This window comes from Citrus sinensis, chromosome 1 (assembly GCF_022201045.2).
Source record: "Citrus sinensis cultivar Valencia sweet orange chromosome 1, DVS_A1.0, whole genome shotgun sequence".
Classification (NCBI taxonomy): domain Eukaryota; kingdom Viridiplantae; phylum Streptophyta; class Magnoliopsida; order Sapindales; family Rutaceae; genus Citrus; species Citrus sinensis.
This window is the reverse complement of record NC_068556.1, coordinates 13,943,873-13,954,365: the sequence shown is the minus strand read 5'-3', so window position 1 is coordinate 13,954,365 and position 10,493 is coordinate 13,943,873. Positions and strand designations below refer to the sequence as shown.

General features: G+C 32.1%; 1 pseudogene; it reads left to right on the top strand.

Annotated features, from left to right (window-relative positions):
* The first annotated feature begins 723 nt into the window (after window positions 1-723).
* LOC127903147 (uncharacterized tatC-like protein ymf16) lies at window positions 724-1,692 on the top strand (annotated as a pseudogene).
* Window positions 1,693-10,493: the final 8,801 nt, after the last annotated feature.

Here is a 10,493-nt window from a genome sequence, read left to right as displayed (position 1 = left end):
AGAAAAAAGATCGTGGGGGTCATGTACGACCGATAGAATCAATGTCAAAGAGAATCATGCGAATAGGTGCAGGAAAAAGTTCTTTGATTGCTTTTTTTTTTCGATTTTAGTTCTTTGATTGCTCAGTAAACTGATAAGAAGATATATCCAAAATTTCTTATATAAAGAGAGAGAAATGGATCTAAACCTATGAATAAGATAAGATCTTTTGGGCTCTACTAGCAGCTATAGTCAGGAAGGTTCAGTGATAACTTATGAAATCTCATAAGAGAAGAAAGCGTAGAAAAGGCTTCGATTCGAGGCTCTCTTTTTTTCGGAGTTATAACATTTGAACTTCTCCTACCACTATAGCAAAAATAACAGTTTATGCCCTCAAAATGGAGAAATAACTCTCTTGAGATATATTCCATTCATGAAAATTTTGCATTGGTGAAATTGCTTTGTTCTTTTTTTCCTTTTCTTTTTTTTTTTACTTCTCTTGGCGGGTATGCCGAGGACCCCGTTCCACAAAAGTTGTGACATCAAGTCCTTTGGTACAAAAAGAGGGTCATAGGCATAGTAAAGTTGTATAAACTACTTTCCCACAAAAAAGAGAAATAAAAGTACAAAATAAGTTCTTTTATTATGTTCATTATTCTATTAATTTTAATGGAATGGCGCAGAGCTTATCTTGAAATCATTCTGGCTTAGTCCAAAAGTTAAAGGAAAATAATAGGAAAAATAATGCTCCAAAGGTGATAGCCAGAGTTTGCAGAGTCAATAGTTCCACTCATTATTTGCGTTTGAGATTGATTGTCCTCAGAAGTAGAGAAAGTAATCGATAAGTAGGCAATACTTCCACCTAAAAAATGTGCAACCAACCTTTCCTCTCTTACGCGGGCTTGGAGTTCTAATCAAATATATATCTATATCTATATATATTTATCTATCTCATGAATTTCATTTTGCACTGGAAATTATTCTACGAGAAGTTCAAATCTGTTTTGTTTAGGTATTGATCAACCTTGGTTTGACAAGGTTTACGCATTACTACTTCCTAAAAGAGTTAATATCTTCATTTCCTACCTTTTCTATTTTGTTCGTACACAATTAACGGAGGCCCCCCCGACATATGTTGCAACGTCTTCAATAGCATGCTCTTACTTCGTCTTTCCTTTAATAAGTTATCAAATTTGGTGCTTTTTGATCCCTAGTTGCTATGGGGAACAAAGGGCGAAATACAATCGATTCCTCCATTTAAGTGGTTCTCGCTTTTCCTTCTTCCTGTTCCTAACTCCTCCCCGGGTAGTTCCCAATGTTTGGCACTTTCCATACTTCGTGGGTGCAACATCAACAAATTCGCTCATGATCAAGTTACAACCTAAGATCTATGACTATATTATGTTAACTGTTCGTATTTCGTTCATTCCATCGGTATGCTCTCAGGTACCTGTAATTGTGATCTGTTTGCCAGAACCAAGGGGTCTTTCCGTGGAAACCTCCACAAACAATCGTCGTTTTTTGATGGTTTTTCCGCTTCTCACAGCTGCTCTTTCCACACCTCCGGATATCTGGTGCCAAATCGTCGCCCGTTTCCTTATTTATTTGATAATAGAGTTGGCTATCTTTGTGGCATCAATTGTACAAGTTCTTGAAGAAGGCTGGACGAGTGGAATGAGGGAGAGCGGCTCGATCGACAAAAAAGAAAAGTAGCCCTTTAGAACGTGGTAAATTAGTTATCAATGATTTCTTGGGAAATTCTTAATCAACACATGCAATTCATTCTTGTGAAGATTACAACATAGAGAATACTCCTTATTTTATGAGTAGGATAAATGATACTTACGGCAAGCGTTGGTGAAGATCAACGTAAGCAACACTGGCATTATTATATTTTAAAAGGAGAAATGAGATGTAAGAAGGCCAACCACATAAAGAGAACAAACGAAAAAGCTCAGCTTTGAAGAGCTGGCCAATCTTCTGTGCCATCCCCTCACTCTCTCTCCATGAAAAAGAAAAAAAAAACCTACAAGAAGCACAAAGAGTAAAGCCACTAACATTATGGCGAAGGTTATACCTCCGAAAGTCAGCGAAGCTAAGGTTTCGTATGTGTTATATCCTTTCGATCGAGCGACAACTTCTAAGGAAGGCCTTCATTCCCCTTTGAAAAAAAGTGAAAAAAAGAAAAAGAAAAAATAGTGCTTCTAAATCTCATGGAATAAGTCAAAATTTAAATTAGTGCTTTCCATCTAATATAACTTGGTGAGTCCAAAATTAAATTATACGAAATTTAAAATTTTTAACAGTCAATTATCCAGAAAAGAAATTAATAAGGAACTGTTCAAATTAAAAAGTGCTAAAAGTTATGGGATCTACTCTTATGGTGCGTTTACTTCTCATATTGGGGAACCAAAATCTGTGTTAAGAATCATTAACGATGTTTACTTCGCAAAATAGAGGTAGGAACCGAAATCGGAATCATGGGGCTCACCGAAATTTGCAATTGGGGAATGGGAGATTGGTTTCTAGGGGATGGTGGGAATCAATCTCCCATTCCTAACACATGCGACCACTCCCTCCCCCCCCCCCCCCCCGAAAAAAAATAAAAATGCTCATTTTGTCCTCAATTAAAAAATTATAATAATAATTAATTAGTATATTAGAATTAATTAATTAAGACATTATTATAATTAATTCATATATTTTGAATTGTCGTAATTATAATTATTAGGGAAATTATCATTCGTATACCCTTTTTTTACTTTGTTTTCAAAAATATTACAACACTTTGAGTGTGTATCAATCGTATACCCTAAGTTGACAAAATGTATCTACCGTCTACTAAATCGTTACTTGTCGTTTAAATATGATGACGTCAGAGGGGTAATATGGTCTTTTTATATGATACAAGTGATAATTTAAGGGTATACAAGTGATAATAAGAGAATTTAAGGGTATATAAGTGATAATTTTTCTTTACTTTAATTGAAGTTTCAAGGGTAAAATCGTCAATTTGCTATAATTCTGTTAACTTTCATATGGCAGCTAACAGTTTACTGGTCGACAGATAGCTTTTATTAATTTAGGGTGGACAATTGATACACCCTCAAAGTGTTGTAGTATTTTTGATAGCATAGCAAAAATAGGGTATATGAATGATAATTTTCCTAATTATTATTATTAATGATAAAAAAAATTTACAATTAATTAATATGTTAATATTTATCAACAATAATTAAGAATAATTATAATTTTTGAATAAATATCGCAATAATTAATATACAAAATAATAATTATGACAATAGTTCATTAAGTACTTTTTAGTAATTTGTTACAATCTAACTCATTCCGATCCTTATTCCTACAATTTAAGTAAATAACTTATCACATTCTCATTCTAGCCCATTCTCATTCCTACCCATTCTGATTTCAACTTATTTTAATTCTAGTTTAGTAAATGCACCATTAGTATTGAAAACATGGTCATAATACTCTTCTATATTTATATTTTACATTTCTTTTATCAATTTGAGTATTATGTGACTTAGTGCTTAGCTAACCACTCTATGGATAAATATAGGGATTAAGTACATGATTGCTACAACTGTATCGGGGTGTTCCCATTATTGTAATTGTATATTGACATTATGTCTAAACATTTATATAGATCTTAAGGAGAATCAAATTTACAATTTAATTTTGAGTGAAAAAATGGCAGAAAATACAAATTATAAAGATGTAACTAAAAATAACAAGCTTAAAATTCCCAAAGTTACCCATCTTATGTCCCACCACTAAGAAAAACTCTTGAAGATACATTGCAATCATTCATCAAAAAACAAGAGCCCATCAATAACCAAACCATGCAAACCTTGACCAATTTGGCAGACACGGTTTCTAAACTTATGTCAACCCTTCGGTGAGTTTCCTTCTCAATAAGAACCAAATCTTAAGATTCAACAATATTCTCAAATAGGTGGTATTAGAAACCAAAACATGAGTCAAGTCAAACCAGTTATAACCCTTCACAGTGGTAAAGTGTCAAAAAACGCATTCTTGATCCTCGTGAAATTAGTAAGGTGTCAATTTCAGAGAGCAAGGACGAGTTTGACAAACCTTTAACCTATGAAAAAATAACCAACTCTCTTTCTATACCCTTATTTCCTCATGCACTAATCAAGCCAGAGAAACTAACCCACGATCCTGAGATTTATGAAGTTTTGAAATAGATGAAGGTCAACATTTCTTTGTTAGATGTAATTAAATATCCATCTTATGCTAATTTTTTAAAAGATCTGTGCACTGTGAAAAGAAAACATAAGGTGTAAAAGAAAGCATTTATAGCGGAACAAGTAAGTTCCATTTTTTCAACTAATAATGTTTTGAAGTACAAGGATCCTAGTTGTCCAATTATTTCTTATGTTATTGGGGATCACAAAATTGAATATGCTTTACTTGATCTTGGTTCTAGTGTCAATTTACTTCCTTACTCAGTGTATGAATAACTTAACCTTGGTGAATTGAAATCGACCTCAACTAGTCTTTTACTTGTCAATAGGCTGATTAAGGTACCGAAAGGGATAATTAATTATGTATTAGTCTGGGTCGATAAATTCATATATTTTGTGAATTTTATTATTTTAAAAACTGAACCAATTGCTAATGAAATGTGGTGTGCAATTTTGTAATGCTATGGGTGTCAATGTGCAAGTGTACACAACAAGTAATATACTAATGAGTATTCAGATCGTCTCCACAAGGATTGATTTTATCATATTTGCTACAACAACCTTAATAGTGTCGTTTTGTTCTAAATTAAAATAAGAGAATTTATGACAATAATAAACTAATAAAAATGCAAACAATAAAATTCTCACGTCAAACACAAGGATGTAACCAATGGAAATAGAGTAGTTGAGGGAATAAACTCACTTAATAGCATTGACTATTTTTCAATTACAGTACCGTTGCTACAACATCTACTACAACACTGGGCAAAATCCCTCATGCATTCTCAGCTGTCACATGTTGAATATCTTATATCTAATGCAACCTAACAGTGACCAATTGTTATGCCAACATAAAATATAGTATTAAACATTCTAGGTGAATCCCTATATCTAGTTCATCACTAATTTTATATCAAGCATGACCCTATTCAAATTGAGATTTACTCAACTTGAGAAACCTAATCTAAAACCAAGTATTATTTTAGTTTGATCCGCTAAGTCAGACCTTTTTCCGGCTCTTTCTAATTAGTATCCACTAAATCGATGGTCGGCCGAAATAAGGAATTAAAATAAAAACAATTAAGATAAATTGTTATAGCAAATACAAAGCAACACACATATGTAAGTCAAACATCCATTAAGATGGTTTATCACTTAACCACAATAGAATTTAGTCAATAATTTGTGACAAAAAAACAATTAAAATTGTTTCAGCCATGAAATACATTCTCATGAATAAATAGGAAAAAAGAAAACAAGATAAAGAGTTTAAGTCCGCTTAATCTTGCGATCTCTCCTTCTTGTTCACTGTGATTCCTTTGTTGCTGCCCTCAAATCCTTCTTATTTTCTATTTTTCTTTTGTTTTTCTCTGTGATTTTTCCTTGAGTGATGGTTCTCCTCTTTTTTTTTCACCCGTGCTCCTTTTATAACTTAGAATTAGGGCAATCGAAAATGTGTGGCCCGTATCCTTTATTTTTGGAAACTTTAAATAGCAATCTTTTAGTTGTTGCGTGCAAAATCCGGTCTGTCATTGCTCTATAATTGCTACAGTATTGGCTACAACATCTTTATTGTTCCAAATTTGTTTCAATTCTTATGTAGCCAAGTTCTTTCATTATCTCTGCAAGTTTGTTGCAGCAACATTCCTTCCTTAAAACTTGAGCTTTCGGCCACCTACAATTATGCATATAATCTAAGCACAAATTATTCGAAAACAACGCAATTTATTAAAAATAAAGTAAAATGGATATTCATGCAAAATATAATTAAAATACAATAAAAGAACATCATTTACTCTCTAAGTATCCTTAATTTTAATATAAAAAGTGTCATGATAACTCTCATTTCATAGAGTTATCAAAAAAAGAAAATTCATGTCATATTAGGACAATCACTTTTAACCAGTGCTAATGCTTTGATTAATTGCAAGAACAAAGTGGTGAATTTATCTTTCGATAACATGATGCTAGAACTCAATGTTTTCAAAATGTGTAAATGACATCATTACAAAGAAGATAAAGATAGTTAAAATGAGAAAGTTGAACTAATTGAACCAATTATTGAGGAGCACATTCAGAATGAGAAATTTACAAACTCTATGGAAATTTGTTTTACTAGTTCATTTGAATCAAATAAGGAATTAAAATAAAACATGGCTAATATATGCTCTATATTTGATTCTACACAGGCACCTAAAGATGACAGTGGCCAGTTTAACTTTAAATAATTATACAACTTGAAAGGACAAAAGAAGAGGAAGCACTAAAGTTTGAATTGAAGCCCTTGCCAGAAGAATTAAAGTATGTGTACTTAAGAAACCAGTAAACTTCTCCAATGGTAATTTCTTCCCGACTCATAAGCCACCAAGAAGGTAAGCTTCTGATTGTTCTAAAAAGACATAAAACTCCAATTGATTGACTTTGAAAGATTTGAAAGGCATTAATAAAGGAAAATGACAAAATAACTCATCAACTACAAAAAAGACTAAATCATTAAATGAAAGAAGTGGTAAATTAAACCAATGTAGAAATTATCTATCCTATCTCTAATAATAAAAGGGTAAGTCCAACACAAGTAGTACTAAAGAAATCTTGGAATAACTACGGTAAAAAATGAAAAGGGTGAACCAATCCCAACACAAATCCTATCTAGTTACTGCATGTGCATTGAATTGAATGATGAGTAGAAAAAACCATTTTCTCCTTCCATTTATAGACCAAATTCTCGAGAGACTAGCAGTACATCCCTACTATTACTTTATTGATAGCTACTAAGGTTATTATTAAAATGCTATAACCTTAGAAGTCCAAGAAAACACCACATTCACATGCTCATTAAGAACATATGAATTTAAGAGAATGTCATTTAGACTTTGTAATACTCCTACAACATTTCAGTTATGCATGCTAAGCATTTTTGGCAACATGGTTGAAAATTGTTTGGAAGTTTTATGGATTATTTAACAATGTTTGGAAATTCTGTTGATAAATGTCTTCATAATTTAAAAAGTGTTTAGAAAGGTGCAATGAAAAAAAGACTTATTTAAAATTAGGAAAAAAGTCATTTCATGACCATTCCTAGGATTATCTTAGGCCATGCGGTGTCTTCTAATGGAATTGAAGTTGATAAAACCAAAGTCAATGTCATCTCAAAATTACCTTTACTAAAGATAGTGAAGAAAGTTTCATTCCTTTTTAGGTCATGTCAGGTTTTATAGGAGGTTTAGAAAAGACTTAAAAGACACACCATTTAGGTAGACTGAAGTTTGTTAGCAAGCCTCTGGAAAGATAATTAGTCTTTTAACATCAACCCCCATGATGCAACCCCCTTGTTGGACTTTACATTTTGAACTACTGTGTGGTGCTAGCGGTTATGTTGTTGGAGTCATTTTGGGACAAAGAAAGAAAGGTAAACCTTTTGTTATTTATTACACAAGTAAAACTCTGAACAGTATCCAAAATGAATTACAGTACAACTGAAAAAGAACTACTTGGTATAATATTTGCATTGAAATAGATTCCGATCATATTTAATTGGTTCATCTACTATTATTTATTCTGATCATGCTGCTATTAGATATTTAATATCTAAACAATATGCCAAACCAATATTAATACAATGGTTTTTTTGCTCCAAGAATTTAACCTCATAAATAAGGACAAAAATGGTGTCGAAAATGTTGTTGCAGGTCATCTATCAAGACTTACAAGTAAGTCTTCAATTGAAACGATGCCCATCCATAATTCTTTCCCTAATGAATTTTTATTTTCTATATACAATATGCCTAGGTATGCTAACATTGTTAACTATCTTGCAGCAGGCAAAATGCCATCTGATTGGAACTCCTAGTACAAGAAGAAATTCTGAATAGAGCTGAAAGTTTTTACCGGGACAATTTAAACCTGTGAAAATATTGTTCTGATCAAATTTTTCCAAGATGCATACCGAACGATGAGGTAAGTAGTGTCATTCAATTTTGAAAGAAAACGGCTGTAAAAATATTAAAGTGTGGATTTTATTAGCCTACAATATTTACTAACTCGCTTGTATTTTGTAAAATGTGTAATAATTGTCAAATGTTAGGGTCCATCTCAATGTAAAATATGATATCTTTAAACCTCATCCTTGTCAATAAAATATTTGATTGTTGGGGAATTGATTTTATGGGCCCCTTCCCATTATCATTTGGATTTGTTACATTTTGGTTGTTGTTGGTTATGCTTTAAAATGAATTGAAATGATTCCTTGTCGGCACAACAATCACCAAACTATAAGCTATTTATTAAAAGAAAATCTTTTAAATAGATTTGGAATCCATTGAGCCAATATTAGTGATAGAGGTAAGCATTTTTGTAACAAGCCATTTAAGCCTTTTAATGAAGAAATATGAAATTACACAAAGTTATTATCCCTTATCATCCTCAAACAAGTGGTCAAGTTGAATTAGGAAATAGAGAGATAAAACAAACCTTGGAAAAGATGGTTAACCTTGTTAACATTTATGTATCCATAATGTTGATTTTGATGATAACAAATAAAATTAAGAATGATTAATCTTTTTAAAAGCTCAAGTTATTTTTCATGCTTTTTAAAGAAATCATTATCTTCATATTATAAAGGTTTTATGTTTAATGAAAAATGATTTTATAAAATTAGTTGTTTTTCAAGTTTGTGGTCTAATTGAAAGTATTACTTGAAATTACGAAAATGGACTTGTTTGAAAAGTTTCATAAAGTTTTGGGCCATAGTTTTATTATTGAAAGTTTTGGGGTAAAACTATAATTTTATAAACTAATTCACTGTAGCAGTCACTGTGGAAAACGGTGATCCGACATATCGATAACGGCGATCCGACATCGAACAGAATTGAAGAGTTGCCTCTGGACACTAACGGCAATCCGACATCTTGAAAACGACGATCCGACAATTTGAAATTCTGTCCAACGGTAACTTGGACCAGTCAAAAGGGTAATCTAACTTCGAATAGAAAGTCAATAACGGCTAGTTTTCAGCTCCAACTATAAATAAACTCAATCAAATTGAAGCAAAGGTGGATCACAACATTATCATTGAGCTTGTAATCGAGAATACAACATTCATTGAGGTTTAAATTCGTTCTTGATTCATTTATTCACACATTGAGTATATATTTGTAATCATATATTTTGTGTGAGGGAAAAACACATTTGTAATATTTGTTTTGAGTGATTGTAAGTGTTGGGATACACTTGGGTTAAGAGATTGTGGATAATCTCTTGGTGTAAAGGTTAATTGACACCTTGAAAGTCAATTGTAAGCATTTGAAGCCTTGGGAGGCTTGAATAGTGAAATCCTCAAGTCGGGTGAGCTTGGAGGCGTGGACGTAGGCAGGAATTGCCGAATCACGTAAAAAATCATTGTGTTTGTTTTCTCTTTCCTTACTCTCTTATTATTGTGCTTTATTGAATTTTTTATTTTTTATTCCATTAACGCATTAGATTAAATTGTTGTGTGATTTGCTTAGCTTAATTTTTAAAATCTCAATTCACCCCCCCTCTTGGGTTGCATAGTTAGTATTTCATTTGGTATCAGGGCGAGGTGCTCAACCTTCATGGAAGGCCAATCTACCACTAGACCTCCATTCTTTGATGGTAATGACTATCCTTATTGGAAAACTAGGATGAGAATTTATTTACAAGCCTTAGATTACGAAATTTGGGAAGTTGTTTGTGATGGTCCATTCATGCCTATGACTAAAAATGAAGTAGGAGATGTAATTCCAAAACCCTCAAGTCAATGGAGTGAATTAGAAAAGAAAAATATGTCTTTAAACTCTAAGGCAATGAATGCTTTATTTTGTGCTTTAGATAAGAAAGAATTTCATAGAGTTTCTAGTTGTGAAAATGCTTATAAAATTTGGAAGAAACTTGAAGTTGTATATGAGGGAACAAATCAAGTAAAGGACTGTAAAATTGGTAGATTCATTAGGCAATATGAGATGTTTCAAATGGAATCATATGAGAGTATTCATGATATGTACACTAGATTTATCGATATTGTGAATTCTCTTGAAGCACTAGGAAAGACATTTAGTAATTGTGAAAAAGTGAAGAAAATTATTAGATCATTACCTAAAGAGTGGAGACCAAAGAGAACGGCCATAGAAGAAGCAAAAAATCTTAATATATTTATCTCTTGATGATCTTATTGGTTCACTTATTTCATATGAAGAAGATATAGCTAATGAAAGAATTGATGAAGATAAAAAGAAGAGCTTTGCTTTTAAATCTTCTATAGTTGAAAGT